This window comes from Macaca nemestrina, chromosome 16, assembly GCF_043159975.1.
Source record: "Macaca nemestrina isolate mMacNem1 chromosome 16, mMacNem.hap1, whole genome shotgun sequence".
Taxonomy (NCBI): domain Eukaryota; kingdom Metazoa; phylum Chordata; class Mammalia; order Primates; family Cercopithecidae; genus Macaca; species Macaca nemestrina.
Genome location: NC_092140.1, coordinates 84,399,932 through 84,426,540, shown reverse-complemented (window position 1 = coordinate 84,426,540; position 26,609 = coordinate 84,399,932). Strand labels below are relative to the sequence as shown.

General features: G+C 39.7%; 1 long non-coding RNA gene across 2 annotated transcripts in view; it reads left to right on the top strand.

Moving 5' to 3' along the window:
• LOC139359118 (uncharacterized) overlaps positions 1-26,609 on the top strand; it is a 93,688-nt gene that overhangs the window by 45,739 nt on the left and 21,340 nt on the right. For both annotated transcript variants that reach the window (XR_011614869.1, XR_011614868.1), the window contains exon 5: positions 18,442-18,565. This is a non-coding gene — a long non-coding RNA (uncharacterized lncRNA). The remainder of the gene's footprint in view (positions 1-18,441; positions 18,566-26,609) is intronic.

Sequence of the window (26,609 nt, the reverse complement as noted above, 5' to 3'; positions counted from 1 at the left end):
TCCTGGATTAGCCAGGTGGGCCAGATGTAATCATATGAGCCCTTGAAATCATAAGAGGAAGGTACAGAGGAAGTCAGAGGGCTGTGAAGTATGAGAAGTGCTAAATCCACTATTGCTGGCTTCAAGACAGAGGGGAAACATGGGAACCATGAGAAGGAAATAAATTCTGTTGACAACATGAATGGACCAGAGAGTGGAGTCTCCCTTAGAGAGCCCTGATACCCTGAGTTTGGACTTGGGAGATCCTAAGCAGAATCCCAGCCAAGTCTGCTGGACATCTGACCTATAAAACTGTGAAATAATAAATGAGTATTGTTTTAAGCTGCCAGGTTTGTGGTAACTTATTGTGGCAGCAATAGAAAACCAAAGCACTAGATACTCATTATATGTGTTGAAAACAGTAGAATGTTTTCTCCAAATGAAATATTTGGATCACTGCAGAGCTTCTTTGGTCACATCTAGGGAGTGTGTGTGAGACTCCACTGAACATCTCTTCCAGGCATCCCCTGAAAGCATTTGAATAGATTCAGGTGTAGACATCCTATGAGTGGACCTGATCTCAATACTTAACTGCAGTGCACTGTGGCTTCTGTTACTTCATCATTCTCACTGGACTGTATAGTCCATAAGGGCAGGAGCCATTTCTTCTTAATTTTCCTTCCCCAAGAGCAAAACACAGTGCTGGCACAAGGTAGGCACTCAATAAACATTTTTATGAATGAATGTTAAGAGAGTTTGACAACTTATGTCTCCAGAGGACAATATTGGTTATGGGTAGAGGCAGAGCAAAGAACTAGAAGCACAGCAGTGAACAAGATAGGGAAGGATAGAATTTAATGGACAAAGGAATGTACAGTTTAATACATGCATAATTATTGTTTGTTTAAAAAATTTCCATGATATATTTCTCCTACCGCCACCACCAGCGGAATCAATTTCAGGAAGTAGGCTGACCATTGCATAAGTGGCTTGTGAAACATCACATCATAGCTCACATTCCCAACAACTTGAATAAATATGTGTATGTGTGTGTAGTTTACCCCCCAAGGACAATTCTCCTGGCTTCCCTGCAGCTGAAGTCAGATTCGTGTTTAGTAATCTCGTGGTGACTATGTTTTCCCTGCGGGAATAGAATACACCAGGGTTGATGCCCCCCATGTGGAGAGGAGCTGAGACTCCGTGCAGCTTGGTGAGGTGTGGATACCCAGACAGTCCAGGGAACTTGGTTCAAGCTCCAAGAACATGGAGATGGCCTGTGAGGCTGCGGCAGGAGAACACATACTACTAGTTATACCCCAAAGGCAAGCCAGAGGCAGGGGCTGTGAAGATGGCAAGCCACAGAGGTCTGTGAGGAAGGCAAGCCATAGGAGCATGCAGCAACTGGGAGGAACCCTAAGTACACACACCCCCAACTCATTTTTACGAAGACTGACTCTGTATTGAAAACTAATTAAATAAATGCCAGCCCATTCTCTTTTCTCAGTGCACTTCTTACTATTTTAGTCACTGTAATTGAGAGTAGAAACAATCTCCACTGTGCCTGAAAAACAGCTCTTGGCCACTCTATTTTACATGATGTAGAAAAACATGAGGTGAATGTGACAACTGGCCTTCAAGGAATGACAACTGGCTGTATATCCAGTTTCACTGGTTTCACTCTGCAGTTTGTGATTTGTGCAGTTAGTGAAGTAGATCGCCACATGCTTTCAGGGTTTTTGTTGCCCCTGGTGCTGGAGCAGAGAACTATTATCAGGAGTGCATTTTATGACTTCAATCTAGGTTGTGAATTTGGGTCAGCCATTTGACCATTTAAAGTCTCCACTTCTTGTTATTAAACAAAACAAAACAACACAACAAAACAGAATAAGTCAAAGAGGAGATGAGAGGTGGAGGAACTTGAAAGTGCTTGGTTTTAAAGCTAGCTTCTGGACTTTTCTTATTTGATCACTTGATGATTTTGTCTACTTTCCATGAAGTCTAAATTTTATGGTGGGTTTGGAAGAAACATGTCTTTTATATTTGGGCAGATCCACGTTTTGTGGAACTTGAGCCTTAAGCAATGTCAGAAACTGTCTTTAAGAAAAAGAATACAGGCCGGGCATGGTGGCTCATGCCTGTTATCCCAGGTCTTTAGGAAGCCGAGGAGGGAGGATCCCTTGAGGCCAAGAGTTTGAGACCAGCCTGGGAAACATAGAAAGACCTTATCTCTACAAAAATAAAAAGTAAAAAAATTTAACCAGGTATGGCAGAGCACACTTGTAGTCCCAGCTACTTGGGAAGCTGAGGCAGAAGGATGGCTTGAGCCCAGGAGTTAAAGGCTGCAGTGAGCTATGGTCAGGCCACTGCACTCCATCCTGGGTAAGAGAGAGAGCTCCTGTCTCAAAATAATAATAATAATAATAACAACAATAAGAGAAAGAAAGAAATAATTTTAAAAAACACAAAGGTGCCTACATTGGCAAATTTTACAAAAATATATGACCCTGTGAACACATCATCACCTCCAGGGCCCAGGAGTAGTCTGTGCAGTTGAGTGGCCCTGAATCTCGTGCTTTATGAATTCCTGGTCAATCCACATCTGCATCTACACATGAGAATCATGTTGCTTCCCTGAGAAGAATGCAGTGTGGCAAGAACAAAATACTGTATTAGTCCAATCAGACCTAAAATGAATCCCGCGCTTTTACAGATGAACAAAGGAGGAAACTGGGGTTCAGAGAGGACAAGTAACACCCAATATCACATATACAATCAGTATTAGAATCTGCTTCTTTTAACTTCAATTTTCAGACTGGTATTTCTGCTGTTTCCAGGAAAGCTTGTAAAACCAGAGAAAACAATAGGAGTAAATATGTTACAGTCTGTTTTTCCTTATAGAGGTACTGTATACACACAGCCAACAAGGAGGATATAGCCAACCCAGTAGAATCTGAGAAAGGACGAATGAGAGATTTTGCATCATCTGATCCCTTCCCTCTTTCCTGTTTTCAGAGGTTTACAAGGTGTGGCTGCATGCTTTTTTTTTTTTATTTTTTTGTCAAGTTCAAAAGGACATTCATATCCAAATGAATGTTATCTTCTTGTTCCTTTCAAAGAAGATTCTTATTCCAAATTGCTGCCATTTTTAGAAACTTCTTTTTGGACTAACATTTTGTCAGTTTGAGTCACCCAACAAAATCAGTCCTTCAGGCATTTTTGTGTCTTCTTCCTTTCTTCTCTCCCTTCTTTCCTTTTTAATGAAAAAAACATATTATCCAGTTTATTCACCAGGCTTGGTGCTAAAATGATTTTTAGATGTTTCCAAAAAAAATCATGGCCATGATTAAAGGTTTAAAATTTGGTGTCATAAAAATATTAAAAATAATTCGATATAGATTCTGAAGAGGACTATAGTTTTCACCTAAAACCTGCAGCAGGAAGGGAAAAATTTGTTTTAAGTTCAAGGTAGGTAGGATTTATATCTTCTTATATTAAAAAGACCTATGCAAGGTGGAAGAACATCTGACATGTGCCAGGCATTGTTCTAGATGGCTTCATGTGACACTTCTTACAATAATTTGCACTTATTCCTCCAACCTTAGGGAAACTGAGGCACTGAGAAGTTAGAAAACTTTCAGTGGTAGAGATGAGGTTAAAACCTAGTCTGCTAGTTCCCAAATCAGCGCTCTTTCTCCCAGTCAACATACTTTACCTTATGCAGTCATCTACATGAATGTCTGCCTTGAATTCACAGTGGGTCTGCCAGATCCTATGTACTCCCAGCATAGGTTATAACCAGGAAGGGAAGTCACAAAATCATCCTCAAAGAAGTTCAGGCCAAGGCCACCTGCCAGCCTTCAGGGAGAATTCATGAGTTAGAAATTACCCAAGGACAGCTCTGGGAAAAGATGTAAAGCCCTTGTTGGTTTTTTTTCCTCACACAGAATGGCTTGAAACCTGTTTATTTCTCTGATTTGTTTCTGTCTGTCTTTGCCACCACCCCCCTCAGGCATAGTTATTTTCACAATTATCCACATCCCTTCCAGCCCAACAAATCTCTTCTTCCAGAATAATTTTATGTTAACTCCTTTAGTCATTGCTTTGAACCTCATTTCAACATTGACTGTACCCTATTTTCCACCTTCTGCATTCCTAGTATTCTTTGTTTCATGGGAATAAGCAATATAAGCAATTATGTATATATAGCAAATTCGACTGGAGCCTTCTCTCAATAACCAAGCTCTTCCTCATCATACACTGAAGTGTGGTGATGGTGAAATTTAGAGAAAGACATTTGAATGTCAGCATAGTAGTACTGACAGAGATTAAACCCCAGACATTTAGGTCAACTTTTATCTTGAGGAGTAGTCCTTGTGCATTTTGTACATATTTTCTGATATTCACCCACATTATTTATCTTGGAATGACCCATATGCTGAAATAAAGGTCTTTTGAGAGGAGGGCATCTCTTCAACTCCTGCCAAGGGTCAACAAGTAGGAACATAGGACTTTATACCAAGGTGGACCTGAAATTGAGGAAACTAGGTTCATCACCAATTGGCTCTGTGACAAAGAGCAAATTACTTAACTTTTTTGAGTCTCAGTTTCCTCATCTGAAGAATGGGATTATTATAGCTGTCTTAGAGGACTGTGTTAAGGACACAGGTTTTGAAGTTAGATCAAAGTCTGACTCCTACTCTGCCACTGATTAGTTGCATAGTACTAGGCAAGTTAACTTCTCTAGCCTTGTTTCTGCCTAGTAAAATGGAAGATAATACTTATTTTGTAGGATTGTTAGTAGGATTCAAATAAGTAATATATTTAAAGTTCTTAGTCTAGAATATAGCACAAAGCAAGCACTTAACAAATGATAGCTATTCTTAGAACTAATGAGATTGTGAATATCAAGTTTCCAGCATAATAACTAGCCCACAGTTGAGTTTCAATAAATGTTAATTCCTTTTTTTCCTCCCAGGAAGAAGTAGCAAAATAAATTGGATACTTAATGATTATCTTCCCCTTCAAGCTAATGTGCATAAGATTAACACTTCTCCATTTCCCACTACTTTGCATCTGGTGACACTTCTTACAAGGATTCATATGCCATGAGGACTGGCATTATGTTCAGGTGGAATAAAGAGCTGGTTACATCCTATAATTTCAGAAGCACTGCAAGCTTTATTTGCCACAAATGCATATCCTCTAGCAGACTTCTTAGAGTTGGAATAGTGCTTTTTAAGAGGATTTTCTTTGGGTTACAACACTATTTCCAGAAAGTTTTTGTTAAAGTGCAGTTGTCTTACCTGAGTAGGATAACATATACCCTGTCATTCACACATCAGCATGGATTAGTCCAGTAAAGACCATGCAGGACTAGAATATGGGAATGGTGAATTTTAAGGAAGAAGAACTGTAAAATTGGGAGCTGTCTAGAGAAGCAGTAATAGGCTTAAGCAGCCAGGAGTTTCCTAAATCAGCCCAGGGTGGACTTGGTCCACTTCCACAATTTGCCTTGAGGGTTCTCCTGTAGGAAGGAGCAGAGATTGAGAAGACCCAGAGAACCTTTCTCTAGAGGCCTCTAAGGACTCTGTGGATGGTGGAGTTCAGTAACATGGACACTGCTCACTAAGCCTAAGGCAGTAGCAGATTATGATGACAGGTTCTGATGTGGCTCTGTCATGTCTTATCAAATGCAAATTGGAGAGTGCTTAGCTCTGGTGGAAGTTTGTGTGAAATGGGTCACAGAAAGAATAAAGAGCATGACAGAAATACCAAGTATAGCTAGATCAGGTCAAGTAGTCAAATAACTAAAACTCACAGAGACTGGAGTTCACATGTTGGGATTCAGACAACAAAGATAATGATGTAACTCCAATGTCACACTTAGAAGTGGCTGGAAAGTCAGGATGTCTGAGGATAGGTTGTTAGCAAATAAGAAATGGAAATACAAAGTTTTTTTTAAGCCTTAAGAAACACAGGGTTTGAGGAACAGCAAGCTATGCAGAAAGAGCTCTTTTTGTATTTAAACTCTGATGTTGAGCTTAAAGACTGGTCTTTTGAATTAATCCAGTTGGACAAAAATTAAGAAAAAAGAATTTAAGGAAATGGACAAAGTCTTTAAGAAATATGGGATTATGTAAAGCAACCAAATCTATGAATTATTGATATTCCTGAGAGAGAAGGAGAAAAAGTAAACAACCTGGAAAACATATTGAGGGAATAATTCAATGAAATTATCTTAATCTCACCAGAAAGGTAGACATCCAAATGTGAAAAATCCAGAGAACTCCTGTGAGATATTATACAAAACAAATATCACCAAGCCATATGGTCACCAGACTGTCCAGTAAAGAAAAAATCGTAAAAGCAGCTAGAGAAAAAGGTCAGATCTCATACAAAGGGAACCCCATCAGTCTAACAGCAGTCTTCTCTGCAGAAACCTTACAAGCCAGGAGAGATTGAAAACTTATTTTAAACATTCTTTACGGAAAGAAATTCCATTCAGGATTTTCATACCCTTCCAAACTAAGCTTCATAAACAAAGGGGAAATAAAATCTTTTGCAGACAAGCAAGCACTAAGGGAATTTGTTACCATTAGACCAGGCTTACAAGAGATCCTTAATGGCTGGTCCGAGTACAGTGGTGTTTACAACTAATTGATCACAAGAGACCCTTAAGAGTTCTAAACATAGAAATGAAAGAATGATACCTGCCGATACGGTTTGGCTTTGTGTCCCCACCCAAATCTCATCTGAATTGTAATCCCCGCATGTCAAGGGAGAGACCTGATGGGACGTGATTGGATCATAAGGGCTGTTTCCCCCAGGCTGTTTCTGTGGTTGTTAGTGAGTTCTCACAAGATCTGATGGTTTTATAAGAAGCTCTTCCCTCTTCACTCCCCCCTCTCTCTTGTCTGCTGCTATGTAAGATGTGCCTCTTCCCCTTCCAGCATTATTGTGAGTTTCCTGAGGTCTCCCCAGCTATGTGGAACTGTGAATCAATTAAACCTCTTTTCTTTATAAATTACCAAGTCTTGGGTAGTATCTTTATAGCAGTGTGAGAATGGACTAGTACAGTTAATTGCTACTGGTATAGTAGGTTACTGCTATAAAGATACCTGAAAATGTGGACATGACTTTGAAACTGAGAAATGAGCAGAGGTTGGAACAGTTTGGAGGGCTCAGAAGAAGATAAGAAGATGTGGGAAAGTTTGAAACTTCCTAGAGACTTGTTGAATGATTTTGAATAAAATGCTAATAATGATGTGGACAATGATGTTCAGGCTGATGTGGTCTCAGATGGAGATCAGAAACTTCTTGGGAACTGGAGCAAAGGTCATTCTTGCTATGCTTTAGCAAAGAGACTGGTGACATTTTGCCCCTGCCCTAGAGTTCTGGGGAACTTTGAACTTGAGAGAGATGATTTAAGGTATCTGGTGGAAGAAATTTCTAAGAGCAAAGCATTCAAGATGTGACCTGGACTCTTCTGGAATCATTCAGTTTTATGCATTCACAAAGAGATGGTTTGAAATTAGAACTTATGTTTAAAAGAGAAGCAGAGCATAAAAGTTTGAAAAATTTTCAGCCTGATGATGTAATAGAAAAGAAAAATCCATTTTCTGGGGAAAATTCAAGCCAGCTGCAGAAATTTGCATAAGTAATGAGGAGCCAAATGTTAATCACCAAACAATGGGGACGTTGTCTCTAGGGCATGTCAGAGACCTTCATGGCAACACCTCCCATCACAGGCCCAGAGTCCTAGGAGGAATAAATGGTTTCATGGGCTGGGTCCAGGGCCTTTCTGCTATGTGCAAACTTGGGGCTTGTGCCAGTCACCCCAGGCATGGCTAAAAGGGGCCAAGGTACAACTCAGGCCATTGCTTCTGAAGGTGCAAGCCCCAAGCCTTGGTAGCTTCCATGTGGTGTTGGTCCTGTGGGTGCACAGAAGATGAGAATTAAGGTTTGGGAAACTCTGCCTAGATTTCAGAGGATGTATGGAAATGCCCAGATGTCCAGGCAAAGGTGTGCTGCAGGGGTGGAGCCCTAATGGAGAACCTCTGCTAGTGCAGTGTGGAAGGGAAATGTGGGGTTGAAGCCCCCACAATAACTTGCTTTTGAGGACTAACTTGCTTTTGAGTCCCCACTGGAGTGGAGCACTATCTAGTTTAGCTGTGAGAAAAGGACCACCATCCTCAAGATCCCAGAATGGTAGATCCACTGACAGCTTGCATTACATGCCTGGAAAAGCTGCAGATGCTCCATGTCAGCCTTGAAAGTGGCTAGGATGGGGGACTGTATCCTGCAAAGCTACAGAGGCAGAACTGCCCAAGACCATGGGAGCCCACCTCTTGCATCAGCATGATCCAGATGTGAGATATGGAGTTAAAGGAGATAATTTTGGAGTTTTAAGATTTAATGACTTCCCTGTTTGATTTCAGACTTGCATGGGGTCTCTAACCCCTTTGTTTTGGTCAATTTCTCCCATTTGGAATGGGAGAATTTATCCAATGCCTATGTCCCCATTGTATATTACAAGGAACTATCTTGCTTGTGATTTTACAGGCTTCCTTCATCCTTTGGAACAGATTGCTTTACAGTCAAATTCCACAAGATGTGTAAAGAACATCTGGTACCAGTTCTACTGAAACTTTCCAAAAAATTGAGAAGGAGGTACTTCTCCTTAACTCATTCAATAAAGCCAGCATTACCCTGATACCAAAACCTGGCAAAGACGTAATGAAAAAAGGAAACTACAGGTCAATATCCCTGATGAACATGGACACAAAAATTCTCAACAAAATATTAGCAAACTGAATCCAGCAGCATGTTAAAAAAGAATTCACCATGATCAAGTAGGCTTCATTTCTGGGATGCAAGTTTGGTTAAAAATATGCAGAAGGAACTTCCTTGTTTCAGATGAGACTTTAGACTTGGACTTTTGAATTAATGTTGGAATGCATTAAGACATATTGGGAAGGCATGATTGGTTTTGAAATGTGAGGACATGAGATTTGAGAGGGACCAGGGGTGAAATGATATGGTTAGCTTTGTGTCCCCACCCAAATCTCATCTTGAATTATAATCCTCACATGTCAAGGGAGAGACCTAATGGGAGGTGACTGAATCATGGGGGTGGTTTCCTTCGTGCTGTTCTCATGATAGTGAGTGAGTTCTCATAAGATCTGATGGTTTTACAGGGGGCTCTTCCCCCTTCACTCACCCCTCTCTCTCTCCTGCTGCCATGTAAGACGTGCATCTTCCCCTTCTGCCATGATTGTAAGTTTCCTGAGGCCCACCCAACCATACAGAAATGAGTCAATTAAACCTCTTTTCTATATAAATTGCCCAGTCTTGGGTAGTATCTTTATAGCAGTGTGAGAATGGACTAATACACTTGCTTCTACAAAACACGCTTGAGTACATAGCCTACAGACCCTATAAAACAACTACACAGTAGAAACTACAAAAGCAACCAGCTAACGACTTCATGATAGGTTCAGTATCTCATATGTCAATATGAACATTGAATGTAAATGGTCTAAACACCCCACTTAAAAGGAACAGAGTGGCAAGTTGGGTAAGAAAAACAAGAACTATCTTTCTGCTGTTTTCAAGAGACCCACCTCACATGTAACTACACCCATAGGCTCAGCAATAAGGACTAGGGAAAGATCTATCATGCAGACAGAAAACAAAAAGAGGTAAAGATAAAATAGACTTTAAACCAGTAATAGTAAAAAAGGATAGAGAAGGGCATTACATAATGATAAAGAGTTCAATTCAACAAGAAGACTTAACTATCCTAAATATATATGCATCCAATATTGAAGCACACAGTTTCCAAAAGCAAATACTTCTGACCTACAAAAAGGCTTGAACAGCCACACAATAATATTCAGGGGCTGCAACACCCCACTGACAGCATTAGACAGATCATTCAGGCATAAAAGTAACAAAGAAATTTGGGACTTAAACTTGACATATGACTAACTGGACATAATAGACATCTACAGAATTCTCCACCCATCAACCACAGAATATAAATTCTTCTCATCTGCACATGGAACATGCTCCAAGATTGACTACAGGCTTGGCCATAAAAATGTCTGAATAATTTTTTTTAAATCTAAATTATACCAAGCACACTCTTGGATCACAGTGGAATAAAAATAGAAATATATATCAAGATCTTTCAAAATCACACAATTACATGGAAATTAAACAACTTGCTCCTGAATGACTTTTGAATAAACAACAAAATTAGGGCAGAAATCAAAAAATTATTTCAAATAAATAAAAACAGTGACACAACATACCAAAACCTCTGGGATGCAGAAAAAGCAGTGTTAAGAGGAAGGTTTACAGTGATAAGTGCTTACCTTAAAAAGTTAGAAAGATCTCAAAGTAATAATCTACCATCACACCTAGAGGAACTAGGAAAACAAGAACAAGCCAACTCCAAAGCTAGCAGAAGAAAAGAAGTAACAAAAATCAGAGCAGAACAGAATGAAACTGATACCCAAAAATCTGTATAAAGAGTCAATGAAAACAAAAGTCAGATTTTGAAAGGATAAACGAAATTGATAGACCACTAGATAGATTAACAAAGAGAGACAATCCAAATAAGCACAGTTAGAAACAAGAAAAGTGACATCATAACCAATTGCACAGAAATACAAATGATCCACAGTGACTATTATGAGTACCTCTATGCACAAAAACTAGAAAATATAGAGGAAATAGATAAGTTCCTGGAAACATACAGCCTCCCAATATTGAATCAGGAAGAAAATGAAACGCTGAACCCACCAATATTGAGTTCTGAAATTGAATCAGTAAAAAAACTTACCAACCAAAAAAGCCCTAGAACAGATGGATTCACAGTCAAATTCCACAAGATGTATAAAGAAGAGCTGGTACCAATTCTACTGAAACTTTCCAAAAAATTGAGAAAGATGGACTTTTCCCTAACTCATTCAATAAAGCCAGCATCACCATGATAGCAAAACCTGGCAAAGACACAATGAAAAAGGAAACTACAGGTCAACACTCCTGATGAACATAGACACAAAAATTCTCAGCAAAATATTAGCAAACTGAATTGAGCAGCACATAAAAAAAGAATTTGCCATGATTAAGTAGGCTTCATTTCTGGAATGCAAGGTTGGTTAAACATATACAAATCAATAAATGTGATTCATCACACAAACAGACCTAAAAAACCAAAACCACATGATCATCTCAATACATGCAGAAAAGGCTTCTGGTAGAATCCAACATCCCTTCAAGATAAAAACCATTAAAAAACTGAGAATTGATGGAACATACCCACAACAATGAGCCATCTATAATAAACCCACAGCCAACATTATACTGAATGGACAAAAGCTGGAAGTGTTCCCCCTGAGAGCTGGAAAAAGACAAGCATGACCACTGTCACCACTCCTGTTCAGTACAGCACTGGAAGTTCTAGCCAGAGCAACCAGGCAAAAGAAACATATAAAAATCATTCAAATAGGAAAAAAGTCATCAAACTATCTGTCTTTACTGATGATATGACTATACCTGCAGCACCTTGAAGACTCTGCTGGAAGGTTCTTGGAACTGTAAACAGCTTCAGTAAAGATTCAGAATACAAAATCAATGTACGAAAATCAGTAGCATTTCTATACATCAATAACACTCAAGAACCAAATCAAGAATGAAATCCTATTTACAATAGCCATACACAAAAATAAAATACCTAAAGATACATCTGAGGAGGTGAAAGATTTTTGCAAGGAGAACTGTAAAACACTGCAGAAAGAAATCATAAATGACACAAACAAATGACAGAACATTCCATGCTCATGGATTGGAAGAACCAATATTGTTAAAATGGCCATACTGCCCAAGGCAATCTACATATTCAACACTATTCCTATTGAACTACCAATGTCATTTTTCATAGATGAGAAAAACTTTTAAAATTCATGTGGAATCAAAAAGGAGCCTGAATAGCCAAAGCAATACTGAGCAAAAGACAAAGCTGAAAGCGTTACATTACCCACGTCAAACTGTAAGACTACAGTAACCAAAATAGCACGGTGCTGGTACAAAAACAGACACATAGACCAATGGAACAGAAGAGAGAATCCAGAAATAAAGCCACAAACCTACAACCATCTGATCTTGACAGGGCCGACAAAAACAAGCAATGGGGAAAGGACGACCTGTTTGATAAGTGGTGCTGAGATAACTGGCCAGCCATAGGCAGAAGAATGAAACTAGACCCCTGCCTTTCATCAGGTACAAAAATTAACTCAAGATGGATTAAAGATTTAAATGTAAGACCCCAAACAATAACAATCCTAGAAGAAAACCTAAGAAACACCATTTTGGACATTGGCTTTGGAAAAGAATTTATGGCAACATCCTCAAAAACAATTGCAACAAAAACAAAAATTGACAAGTGGGATCTATTTAAACTAGAGAGCTTCTACAAGACGAAACTATCAACAGAGTAAACAGACAACCTACAGAATGGGAGAAAATATTTGTAAACTATGCACCGACAAAGATCTAATATCCAGAACCAATAAGGAACTTAATTCAAGAAGCAAAAAACAAATAATCTCCTTAAAAAATTGACAAAACGGTTGCTCTTCTTGAGCAGTATGTTTATGGTTTCTCCATATTTCCTGAATTTGAATGTTGGCCTGTCTTGCTAGGTTGGAGAAGTTCTCCTGGATAATAGCCTGAAGAGTGTTTTCCAACTTGATTCCATTCTCCCTGTCACTTTCAGGTACACCAATCAAACATAGGTTTGGTTTTTCCACATAGTCCCATATTTCTTGGAGGCTTTGTTCATTCCTTTTCATTCTTTTTTCTCTAATCTTGTCTTCATACTTTATTTCAATATGTTGATCTTCAATCTCTGATATCCTTTCTTCTGCTTGATCGATTCAGCTATTGATACTTGTGTATGCTTCATGAAATTCTCGTGCTGTGTTTTTCAGTTCCATCAGGTCATTTATGTTCTTCTCTAAACTGGTTATTCTAGTTAGCAATTCCTCTAACATTTTCTCAAGGTTCTTAGCTTCCTTGCATTGGGTTAGAACATGCTCCTTTAGCTTGGAGGAGTTTGTTATTACCCACCTTCTGAAGCCTACTTCTGTCAATTCGTCAAACTAATTCTCCATCCAGTTTTGTTCCCTGGCTGGTGGGGAGTTGTGATCCTTTGGAGAAGAGGTGTTCTGGGTTTTGGAATTTTCAGCCTTTCTGCGCTGGTTTTTCCTCAACTTCATGGATTTATCTACTTTTGGTCTTTGATGTTGGTGACCTTCAGATGGAGTTTTTGTGTGGACGTCGTTTTTGTTAATGTTGATGCTATTCCTTTCTGTTTGTTAGTTTTCCTTCTAACAGTGAAACCCCTCTGCTGCAGATCTGCTGGAGTTTGCTGGAGGTCCACTCCTGACTCTTTGTGCCTGGGTATCATAGGCAAAGGCTGCAGAACAGCAAAGATTGCTGTCTGTTCCTTCCTCTGGAAGCTTTGTCCCAGAGAAGCACCCACCTGATGCCAGCCAGAGCTCTCCTGTATGAGGTGTCTGTTGACCCCTGCTGGGAGGTGTCTCCCAGTCAGAAGGCACGGGGTCAGGGACCCACTTGAGGAGGCAGTCTGTCCCTTAGCAGAGCTCAAGCGCTGTGCTGGGAGATCTGCTGTTTTCTTCAGAGCTGGCACGCAGGAACGTTTCAGTCTGCTGAAGCTGCGCCCACAGCCGCCCTTTCCTCCAGGTGCTCTGTCCCAGGGAAATGGGAGTTTTATCTATAAGCCCCTGACTGGGGCTGCTGGCTTTCTTTCAGAGATGCCCTGCCCAGAGGGGAGGAATCTAGAGAGGCAGTCTGGCTACAGTGGCTTTGTGGCACTGCAGTGGGCTCTGCCCAGTCTGAACTTTCAGGTGACTTTATTTACACTGTGAGGGGAAAACCGCCTACTCAAGCCTCAGTAATGGCAGATGCCCCTTCCCCCACCAAGCTCCAGCATCTCAGGTTAACTTCAGACTGCTGTGCTGGCAGCGAGAATTTCAAGCCAGTGGATCTTAGCTTGCTGGGCTCTGTGGGGATGGGATCCACTGAGCAAGACCACTTGGCTCCCTGGCTTCAGCCCCCTATCCAGGGGAGTAAACGGTTCTGTCTTGCTGGTGTTCCAGGTGCCACTGGGGGTATGAAAAAAAAACTCCTGCAGCTAGCTTGGGGTCTGCCCAAACATGACCGTCCAGTTTTGTGCTTGAAAAACAGGGCCCTGCTGGTGTAGGCACCTGAGGGAATCTCCTGGTCTGTGGGTTGCAAAGACCATGTGAAAAACGTAGTATCTGGGCCAGAGTGCACTGTTCCTCGTGGCACAGTGCCTCATGGCTTCGCTTGGAACTCCCTCCCTGACTCCTTGTGCTTCCTGGGTGAGGCGATGTGCCACCCTGGTCCTGCTGGCCCTCCGTGGTCCCAATGAGATGAGCCCACTACTGGAGTTGGAAATGCAGCAATCACTCACCTTCTGTGTTGATCTCACTGGGAGCTGTAGACTGGAGCTGTTTCTATTTGGCCATCTCAGCCACCGCCCATTGCAGTATTTTTAATTCCAAAGCTATAAACAATGTAAATAGTCCAAAACAGAGTTGTGATTAATATAACTATTCTGTGGCATCATTAAAAATCATGTAAGGACATGGGTCAGTGCTCACAGTATACTTAGAGGGAAACTATAAGGTTAAAAACAATGTATGAATTATGATCCCACTTACTTTTAAGCACGTATACATTAATTTATTTAAAAAAGAAAAAGTATTCCAAAATGTTAAATATGTCATAATTTCTGGATGATTCCAGTCCAAGTAATTTTTATCTGCTTTATATTATTATTATTATTTTGAGATGGAGTGTTAATCTTGTTGCCCAGGCTAGAGTGCAGTGGTAAGATCTCAGCTCACTACAACCTCCACCTCCCAGATTCAAGGGATTCTCCTGCCTTGGCCTCGTGAGTTGCTGAGATTACAGGTGCTGGCCACCACACCTGGCTAATTTTTGTATTTTTAGTAGAGATGGGGTTTTGCCATGTTGGTCAGGCTGGTCTTGAACTCCTGAACTCAAGTGATCCTCCCACCTCAACCTCCCAAAGTGCTGGGATTACAGGCGTGAGCCACTGTGGCTGGCCTATTTTTCTGTATTTTACAAAATGTTTGGAATCACTATATATTACTTTTAGAATTAGGAAAAAGAGGATCCTTTTTTTTTTTTCCTTAATTTTTAAGTTCCAACCAGCCAAACACCGCTAAAGAGCTAGTTGTGTTCTGTAACTCTGCAACAGGCTAATGGGTTACAATGGTTAAGTCAGTCTGTGTGGGGCTAGGTTTTCCTGTTCATCACGAAGAGAAGTAAATGTCTCTGTCTCCATCATAGCTAAAGTAAGAGAGCTTCTACTGAGGCTCCTAGTCTTCCAGGCTGTTTGGCTTCTCTAACTCCCCTGGATAAGGGACAATTTTCCCCTCCCAAAGCCTTTGCTCTCCATCTTCTTCCTGGACCAGGCAGACAGAAAGAAAACACGCATGCCTGCTGCCCATTCACCTCTGAGGTTGTCTTAAAGGCGGAGGGCACCACCACCCAGCCACCTTCACTGCAAGGTAACAGACCAACATGTTCCAGGCAAAAACCCAAGGTCTAGAGAGATTATGTGGTCAGAGTTCTCCTGCGTCTCCAATGCTGCACACTCCCACTTTCCTTTGCTTAAGGAAACCAGGAATCTTGGAGTGAGAAAATGGCATCTGAGAATTTTCTATGATAGTGAATTCAGGTTTCCTACCTACTTTCTTTCCAAGGTAGTGACTAAGTCAATGTTCCAGAACTTGAATTTTAACACACTAGATGTATTCACCCTCATCGGCAAATTCTCATTGGGTACTATTGTGCCCTGCACTGGGCAAAGTCGTACGTATAAAGAAGTGACTGCAGTTTTCCTGCCCTTAGGAACTAGAATCAAGGGAAAGTCACATAACACTATGGAAGCATGAACTTATTGTTGCTAGAATAATATATCTTGGGAATTTCCAGCTTTTTATTTTAAGTCTCCCTGTGCTATAAGTAAAAAAGAATGGCCAGAGGAACCTGTTTTATTGTACAAAATTAACATTTAAAAACTTTTGTGTATTCTCCGCCCCAAATCTCAGTGTTTCAAGAGACTAGAATTTAATTAATGTAGCTATTTAGAGATACAAATCAGCCATTACTGTCCTTTTTTTCATAAGGATATTGAGTTTAATGATATCATTATCTTCACTAGCTTCTAACACTAGAGAACATAAGATTGATCCATTTTCCCCAAAGCTTTTGTGTAGTAAGTTTTTATGTAAGTGGAAAACTTAATGCTAACAGAAACAAATTCAACCACACTTTTAAAATTACAGGATAATTGCTAATTCTGTGGTCATTCATTCCCATGCCATACTCCAACACGGGAAACTATGAGAAATGTAACCACTGGTAAAATTAAACCTGCAATTATAGCACCAATTTCTAGGATATGTTGATTTTTCTCTATTTTGCAACATGTGCACAAATATATAAAATTTTCTCATTTATTTATCATTCATGTTGACCTTTTAAATTCAGAGTCTGTCATATCACGATTAATATACTTAAGAAAGGCTTTTTGTTTTATGTTTTTTTGAGATGGAGTCTCGCTCTGTTGCATAGGCTAGAGTGCAGTGGCACTATCTTGGCTCACTGCAGCCTCTGCCTCCCAGGTTCAAGTGATTCTCCTGCCTCAGCCTCCCAAGTAGCTGGGATTACAGGCACCTTCTACCATGCCCAGCTAATTTTTGTATTTTTAGTAGAGACAGGGTTTCACCATGTTGGCCAGGCTGGTCTCGAACTCCTGACTTCAAGTGATCAGCTTACCTCATCCTCCCAAAGTGCTGGGATTACAGGTGTGAGGCACCGCACCCAGCCTTAAGACAGGTTTGGATACTGCTTATAGTCTTCTTTATTAGTTAAATTTTTAAATTGTCATCAAAGTCAAGGGCAATAATATACTCGGTGAATTAGCATAAGCTACCTTTGAAAATATGAATCAGAAAAAAAAAGAAACAGGCATGTAGCAAATCCATGCTTTATTCTAATCCACCATCCTTCTAGATAATGATTATCTTTGTCACCTAGCATTTGGATCAGTCTCCCTATTTGCAATAAAGTCTCAATGCACCCCGTATCTTTACTAATATCTACCATCGACTTCCAGAACTTTTTCTAAGTACCCTCTATTTCTCTCATCCCCTACCCTCAGCCTTTCCTAGTTCTTGGAACAGTGCATCCAATGCTTCACTGTACCCTAATCTAGAATTATTCACACAACTCCCACATTTTCCTCATTGGTTGAAGCTTTCTCTAACCAGAATCCTCCTTCCATCACCATTAGATGCATCATTAGTTTTTGATCTTTTTCTTTTTCCATGGCCTTAGTAAACTGTTAGTTTGTCATTTTTCATCCAGTTCTACGTATGTGTTGTATGCCTCTCTGGAGCATCAATTCTATTGGAAGGGGCCCTGGCTAATTCCAACGACACACCAGCACATCTGGTATATTGGGAGTGGGGACGAGGGCAATTCTAGAAACAGTAAATATTGAGCTCTCAGTGTTTTGCACGTACTATCTGGATTCAAACCCAGACAGTCTGAATGTAGAGCCAGCACTTTTCACGCCGCACTATGCTGCTGTGATGAAGAGGACAGGAAGTAAGATGCAGAGGAGGAGGAGGAGGAGGCAGGAAGTGGAATTCCAGTGGTGAAATCTCTGGATCCACAAAAGTACTGTAATAGAATCCTCACTGTGGCACTTCCTGCTATATGGCTGCATATATGGTGTATGGGCCACATGTATTGATATTAGATAATGATTATCTCTGTCATTATCTAATATCAATGTATTGGGCCACATGTATTGAACAAATACAAAGTCTCATGTACCGGGTCGTGTGCTGTGTGCTGCATACTGCCTATTGAGCAAACAGTCGTATGGTCCCTGCTCTTCCACAGCTGGCAGCTTCGTAATCCAGAAAGATAAGGGGACATAGAAGGACATGGAGACAGGGTGGTCTTTTCAGAGGACGTAATGTCTGATGAGTGGCAGGATGGGTTAGTATTAATTAGATGGGTTAAGGATGGGCTAGTGGGCATCAGAAAGGGGCCAGGAAGGGCATTCCAAGCAAAGGAACTAGCCTGTGCAAAGGCCCCCACCTAATAGGGAAGTGAGGTTTATTGAGACACTACAAGGAAAGAACTCAGCATAGTTCCTGGCACATGGTAATAGCTGGTAATGTTTCCAGTGATGACAATGATAAAAATGATGGTTGTGGTGACCAAAGTTGTGATAGAGGAACATATCCTTCTCAAATTATTGCCATTATGGTTTTTGTTTTGCTTTGTTTTGTTTTTTAGTGACAAGGTCTTGCTCTGTTACCCAGGCTGGAGTAATCAAAGTTCACTGCATAGTGAAGTAATCAAAGCTCACTGCAGCCTCAACCTCCTGGGCTCAAGCGATTCTCCCACATCAGCCTCCCAGGTAGGTAGCATTGTGGCCCTGAGCCACAATTCCTGGCTAATAATTTTTTCAAAAAAATGTTGGTAGAGATGGAGACCTGCTTTGTTGTCCAGGTTGGTCTCAAACACCTAGGCTCAAGTGATACTTCTGCCTTGGCCTCCCAAAGTGCTGAGATTACAGACATGAGACACCATGCCCATAATCAGCACAGCTGATTCACTGAGATTTATTTTTCCCAGCTTCCATCTCACCCTTTAATGAGGGCATTTTTTAAGATACATTTCCCTAAGGATAGGCAAGAAAGGGAAAAAGAAGAGAACTGGAAGCCCAAATCATGGACGTGTGACTAATCTTTCTCTTATTTGTAAATTTGTTTAAGTGGAGCGTTATAGGGTTAGTTGGTTTAATCTTTACAAATGGAGAAAAGTATAGAGATAATGTGTTGTGTTCATTATAGTATAGGTGATCAGTTTTTCCAGAGAAAAATCTAACTAGAACAATTAGATGAGACATATACCTAATGATTCAAGTTTCTCAGTAGCAGCAGAACAAAAAACAAAACAAAACAAAAACAAAAAAGCAATTTTTTTCCAAGGTAAACCAGACCACATCTTTTTCAGACCACTTCCAAGAGATGAATGTTAATGGCAGTAGGGATTTTTGAACAGTCTTGCAGAGCGTATGGAAATCATGGTCCATGTAGCATCCTTGTTCATCTTCATATTTACCAGGCAATTCAAATAGATAGATACTTCCTACAAAAACTTCTGAAATGCTACGATAACATATGCCATGAAATATAATTTGCATGGACGATTAAGATCCTATTTACAGCCTTCACCTCTTTTTACAGCTGCTGTACAAATAACAAAGTTCAAAGGATGGAAAATCTAACAGTTATAAACACTGAATTCCCACACCCAAAAGATTTTCATAAAAGCCAAATAGAAACATAGAGAAAGGTGCGGTTGCTCACTCTCATTTTCCTTTAAGTAGAGTGACTGTTTCCTATTAGACTTCACCTGGTTTGTTTATTTAATGATTCTTTCCAGTAGACTATTATTACCTGAAGGAGTATAAAATAGAAACTACAAGCATGAGTTAGAGAAAACTACAATCTTCCTACCAGAGCTTGGGGAATAATGAATACTCTAGGAACATTTTTCCACCCAAATCCTGAAATTATGCTCGGAATTGTGGTTCATATGCATAGGTGCACTGTGTCCCCTTTAGGGGAGGAGCCATAGCTTTTTATAAGGTCTTCAATAAGTCTGTAGCTTCAAAGAATTGTTAAAACACATTGTTCAACAGTGTTTTCCTTTTGCTATACTTTCACTCAGTAACATTTCCACACCTAGAAAGGTACTTTAAAAAGGAAACACTTTTGCTTACCTGCTCATAAATTAAGCCTGAGCAACATAATGTACAATAAATATAAAAATAATATGGATGTTAAACGGTGTGGTAAAGTGGTCATTAGTCCAATCATCAGAAAATGTCAAGAGAGATCACAGATTAATTAGAATATATAACCTATTCAATTTTTTTTCAATTGTTGTTTTAAAAGTTTCAAAACCTCAGGGTGTGAGTAGATTATTGTGTGATGTCCTTCTGACAAAATTCTTTTAAGTTGACATGCAGGACAGGAATTTGAGTGCTGTGGAAAAATCACCACATTTGCTGATACTGTCTTTTTTGCAATTGTCATGGTCTGTGAATTTTTGGAGTCATAGTTTCTTTTCCCCAACTTGGTCCTTCTGTGTCTTGCTCATTTTTTCCGATGATCCTCATCCTTTAATGGTTATAATCCTAAATATCCTCAAAGGTGGGATACTATGGATGATAACTGAGTTCATGTCTACCTATAACCAATCATTTATACTGGGGAACTAAACTAGCCGTTCTGCAACAACACGAAATGCTGGGTCAGGGGGTGGGCAGTTTGGATGAAGTGATACTATTCACTCATCAGCAGGGACATAATAAATACTTTGAATTCTTTTCCTATAAAAGTAAAAGATTCCACTGAGCTTGTATTACTTTTGTGATGTCCTTTATAAGATACCTTTTCAGGCACATTATCATTAATGATGCATGTTTATAAAATATTTTTTTAAAAGGTTGGTTTTTAAAAGAAGAAGGAGGAGGTGGAGCAGGAGAAATAGAAGTAACAGCAGTAGTTGAGGTGAATCAGAGGCAGAGGAGGAAGAGGAGATGAGAAGTAGGTTGGGAAGAGAAGTGAATGTCCAGAGAATTGCAGGTGCAATATAGCTTTCAAAGAATAAGCTGGGCCAAGAAATACTAGTGTCTTGGAGTTAAATTTTTGTCTTTCTGTCTGTTGAGAGGAGAAGACCAAAAATGAAGAAAGAGGCAGGAAGACCCAGCCCTTTCTGTAAGCCTCAGATGGAGTCATCCTGGTGAAGCATTCTGAGGAAACATGGACAGTGCCCCCATAGTGCCAGGCAGTATTTCTCTAAAGCAGAGATTCTGGGAGGAACATTCCCCATCCATATCCTAAAATTATATTTGAATTGATGGATTCATATGCAGAGATGCATTTTTTTCTCCTAAGGGGAGGAGACATCTTTCTTTAGATACTCAGCATAGTCTATAACCTCAAAAAACCTGATGAAACATATTGTTCAAGGTTAGGGATTCCCCGAACCTCTCTTTCCAAAAGCATCCAAGTCGTCCTGCATCTAGCTCCTAAGCCTATTTCCCTAGGGGGAATAACTAACCCCTAAGGGTATTGCAACAACTTTTTCCAGAGGATAAAGCCTAAGTAGCTTGAACCATTGAGTAACTTCAGCCTCCTTAAGCTCATGGGCTAAATTGGTTAACCGCCCAGATTTCAGACGATCTGCCACAGCTATTTATGACCAGTATTCTGTAGTTTTTCATCATCTTCTCCCATTTGCTATGTCATTTGTTACTCACAACACTTTTGTAGTTAAGTAGGACACCTCCAATTAGTTCCCATTTACAGAACAAGAAATTGAGAGAGGAAAAAAAGTGACTTGCCCAAGTTCCCAAGTAGCAGCCTGCCAGGCTGAGAATCTAGGCATGGACTCCAGGGAGGGTAAGGCATGTCTGTCTGCAAGGAAGTTAGTCTAAATACAGTTTTGTTGTCATTTTCCTCCAGTGGCAAAATGTTTTAATTCCCCTAACCCAACCCGACACACATTCTTCCACCACACCTTGGCCTTTCTCAGAGAGAAACTGAATCAAAATCACTCAAAGAGAGTCAGTGCTTTTCTCAGACAACAAAAAAATAGCCAGAGCATATCATGCTGCCAGCAAACTGCAGGCACATCAGAAAAGCAAACAAACAAACAATGTTCCTCATTATTTTTGAAGATATATTTTGTTTAGAAGTACAGAGCCAGAAACTGCCTCATAGGGAAAATCATCTCCCTTTTGTAAACATGTATTGTGCACATTAATTTTTAAGAAATATGTTTGTTTACTAGAATCTTCTATAGACAGTGTTATTGGCTCTAATATTTTCCTCCTTCCTGTATCTACATTGTTCTTCACATAACTCTGAAATGCACCCACAATGTGCGAAAGATGTACTTCTTTGGGTTTGGACATAGGACTTGCTTTTGCCAACAGAATTAGGCCAAAGTCATACTGTGCTCATTCTGGGCAAAACCATAAAAGCCTTGTGTTTCCTCTCCCCTCTTGTACTTCTGCCATTACCTTGAGAAGACTATGCCAGACTAACCCATTGGTATCAGGAAGGGAAGAACAGACATTTAGGACAAACCTGCATCAACCAAGTCACCCCCACTCATCATAGGCTGCATTAGCCAATGCCGAAAAGATACCTCTCTGAAGATGGCATGAAGACCAAACTATCAGCTGTGTTTGTTACAAAGTGAAGTTCTCTTGGCAATAAACCATGTATTTTTTGTCCAAATGTTGCAGATAAGGCAGTATTACTTGATCTCTGCTGCTGAGTTTTTGTAAAGAATTTTAGGACTCCTTGGTTCCCTTTCATGAGTTCTTTTTATGTAGGAATGACCAGATGTACCTAAGGAGTTTGGCCCAATTGCTAACTGGACTGTTCACAAGTATCTCATCTTCCACACCCACCCATTGTTCTTATATACATGAAAGTTTGTAGTTGGGAAGACAGAAATACAAAGAGAATAAATTACTGAATTGATAAGTAGCCTGTGATAAAAATTTAGATTCCATCGCAATGTCTTGAAAATTCTAAGGGAAAATGATTTGTAACCTGAAGTTCTATAACCAGCTAAACTATTATGCAAGTATATGAGTAGACAAGAACTACCTGAGAGAATCTCTGGGACAGAGCTAAAGCAGTGCTTAGAGGGAAATTTATAGCACTAAATGCCCACAGGAGAAAGTAAGAAAGATCTAAAATTAACACCCTAACACCATAATTGAAAGAACTAGAAAAGCAAAACCAAACAAATTCAAAAGCTAGCCGAAGACAAGAAATAGCTAAGATCAGAGCAGAACTGAAGGAGATAGAGACACTAAAAACCCTTCAAAACATCAGTGAATCCAGGATCTGGTTTTTCGAAAAGATCAACAAAATAGATAGACTGCTAGCCAGACTAGTAAAGAAGAAAAGAGAGAAGAATCAAATAGACACAATAAAAAATGATAAAAATGATACCACCACTGATCCCACACAAATACAAACTGCCCTCAGAGAATACTATAAATACCTCTACGCAAATAAATTAGAAAATCTAGAAGAAATGGATAAATTCCTGGACTCATATGCCCTCCCAAGACTAAACCAGGAAGAAGTCAAAACCCTGAATAGACCAATAACAAGTTCTGAAACTGAGGCAGTAATTAATAGGCTACCAACCAAGAAAAGCCCAGGACCAGACAGATTTCCAGCCAGATTGTACCAGAGGTACAAAGAGGAGCTGGTACCATTCCTTCTGAAACTATTCCAAACAATTGAAAAAGAGGGAATCCTCCCTAACTCATTTTATGAGGCCAGCATCATCCTGATACCAAAACCTGGCAGAGACGTAACAAAAAAAGAAAATTTCAGGCCTATATCACTGATGTACATCAATGGAAAATCCTCAATAAAATACTGGCAAACTGAATCCAGCAGCACATTAAAAAGCTTATCCACCACGATCAAGTTGGCTTCATCCCTGGGATATAAGGCTGATTCAACATATGTAAATCAATAAACAGAATCCATCACATAAACAGAACCAATGACAAAAACCACATGATATGTCAATAGATGCAGAAAAGACCTATGATAAAATTCAACACCCCTTCATCCTAAAAACTCTCAATAAACTAGGTATTGATTGAATGTATCTCAAGATAATAAGAGCTATTTATGACAGACCCACAGCTAATATCACACTGAATGGGCAAAAACTAGACACATTTTTGAAAATCAGCACAAGGCAAGGATACCCTCTTTCAGCACTCCTAATCAACATAGTATTGGAAGTTCTTGCCAGGGCAATCAGGCAAGAGAAAGAAAGAAAGGTATTCAAATAGGAAGAGCAAAAGTCAAGTTGTCTCTGTTTGCAGATGACATGATTATGTATTTAGAAAACCCCATCATCTCAGCCCAAAATCTCCTTAACCTGATAAACAACTTCAGAAAAGTCTCCAGGTACCAAATCAATGTGCAAAAATCACAACCATTCCTAGACACCAAAAATAGGCAAACAGAGAGCCAGATCATGAGTGAACTCCCATTCACAATTGCTACAAAGAGAATAAAATACCTAGGAATACAATTTACAAGGGATGTGAAGGACCTCTTCAAGGAGGACTACAAACCACTGCTCAAGGAAATCAGAGATGACACAAACAAATGGAAAAACATTCCATACTCATGGATAGGAAGAATCAATATCGTGAAAATGGCCATACTCCCCAAAGTAATTTATACATGCAATGCTATCCCCATCAAGCTACCATTGACTTTCTTCACAGAATTAGAAAAACTACTTTAAATTTCATGTGGAACCAAAAAAGAGCCCGTATAGCCAAGACAATCCTAAGCAAATGAACAAAGTTGGAGGCATCACACTACCTGACTTCAAACTATACTATGAGGCTATAGTAACCAAAACAGCATGGTACTGGTACCAAAACAGATATATAGACCAATGGAACAGAACAGAGGCCTCAGAAATAGCACTACACATCTACGAGTCAGGAAAGAATAGATGCTGGAGAGGATGTGGAGAAATAGGAATGCTTTACTCTGTGGTGGGAGTAGAAGTTAGTTCAACCATTGTGGAAGACAGTGTGGTGATTCCTCAAGGATCTAGAACCAGAAATACCATTTGTCCCAGCAATCCCATTACTGTGTATATACCCTAAGGATTATAAATCATTCTACTATGAAGACACATGTGCACATATGTTTTTGCAGCACTGTTCACAATAGCAAAGACTTGGAACCAACCCAAATGCCCATAAATGACAGACTGGAGAAAGAAAATGTGGCACATATACATCATGGAATACTATACAGCAATAAAAAAAGAATGAGTTTATGTCCTTTGCAGTGACATGAATGAAGCTGTAAGCCATCATTCTCTGCAAACTAACACAGGAAGAGAAAACCAAACACAGCATGTTCTCGTTCATAAGTGGGAGTTGAACAATGAGAACACATGGACACAGGGAGGGGAACATCACACACTGGGGCCTCTCGGGGGGTGGGGGGCTAGGTGAAGGAGAGCATTAGGAGAAATACCTAATGTAGATGACGGGTCGATGGTGCAGTAAATCACCATGGCACGTGTATACCTATGTAACAAACCTGCACGTTCTACACATGTATACCAGAACTTATAGTATGATTAAAAAAAGGGCAAAAGACATAAACAGACACTTCTCAAAATAAGACATACAAGTGGTCAAGAAACATGTGAAAAGATGTTCAATGTCACTAATCACCAGAGAAATGCAAATAAAAACCACAATGAGATACCATCTTATACTAGTCAGAATGACTACTATTGAAAAGTCAAAAAAACAACAGATGCTGGCAAAGATGTAGAGGAAAGGTAACACACACGTTGGTAGGAATGTTTTTAGCTCAGCCATGTAGAAAGCAGTTTGAAGATTTCTCAAAGAACTTAAAGCAGAACTATCATTTGACCCAGCAATGCTGTTACTGGGTATATATACATAAGAAAATAAATCATTCTACCAAAAAGACACACTCATATGTCATCAAAAAGATTCACTCATATGTTTATCACAACACTATTCCCAATAGACATGGAAGCAACCTAGGTGTCCACCAGTGGAGGCTTGGATTAAAAAAATTGGTACACATTATATAATACTATGCAGCCATATGAAAAATAAAATCATGTCCTTTGCAGCAATATGGATGCATCTGGAGGCCAATATCCAAAGTGCATTAACGCAGGAACAGAAAACCAAATATCGCATGTTCTTATTTTTAACTGGGAGCTAAACAATAGATACTCATGGGCATAAAGATGGCAATAATAGCCACTAGGGGCTACTAGAGTGGAGAGAGAGGAAGAGGGGCATGGGTTGAAAAACTAACTGTTGGGTACTAGGCTCAATACCTCGGTGACAGGATCATCCTTATGCCAAACCTCAGCGTTATGCAATATACTCACGTCACAAACCTACATGTGTACTCCCTGAATCTAAAATGAAATTTGAAATTATTAAAAAAAAAACCCTCTGGTGTCTAAATACTATAGTAGCAAAACCAACACTACTTTAATAAGTGAGTTTACATACTTTAGCACTTCTTTTTGAAAGCTCTTTATTCATCAGAGCGTAATTATTGTCATTTAAATATTTTCATATTTGTCACATAATTAGGAATGTTGCAAATACTTTGTCATTTCCAGTTCACAAACGGGATGATGAAGGAACAGCTAGACTATGACTTGTGTAACATACACATATTCCTTGTGTGTCTGTCTGTCCGAAATCCAATTTTCTGTTCAGATGTGTAAAATATACATACATATCATTATGATTAATGTTCTATAGAAGGGGTCTGGTGGAGCAGAAGAAAGGTTGCCTCTTAAGTGTA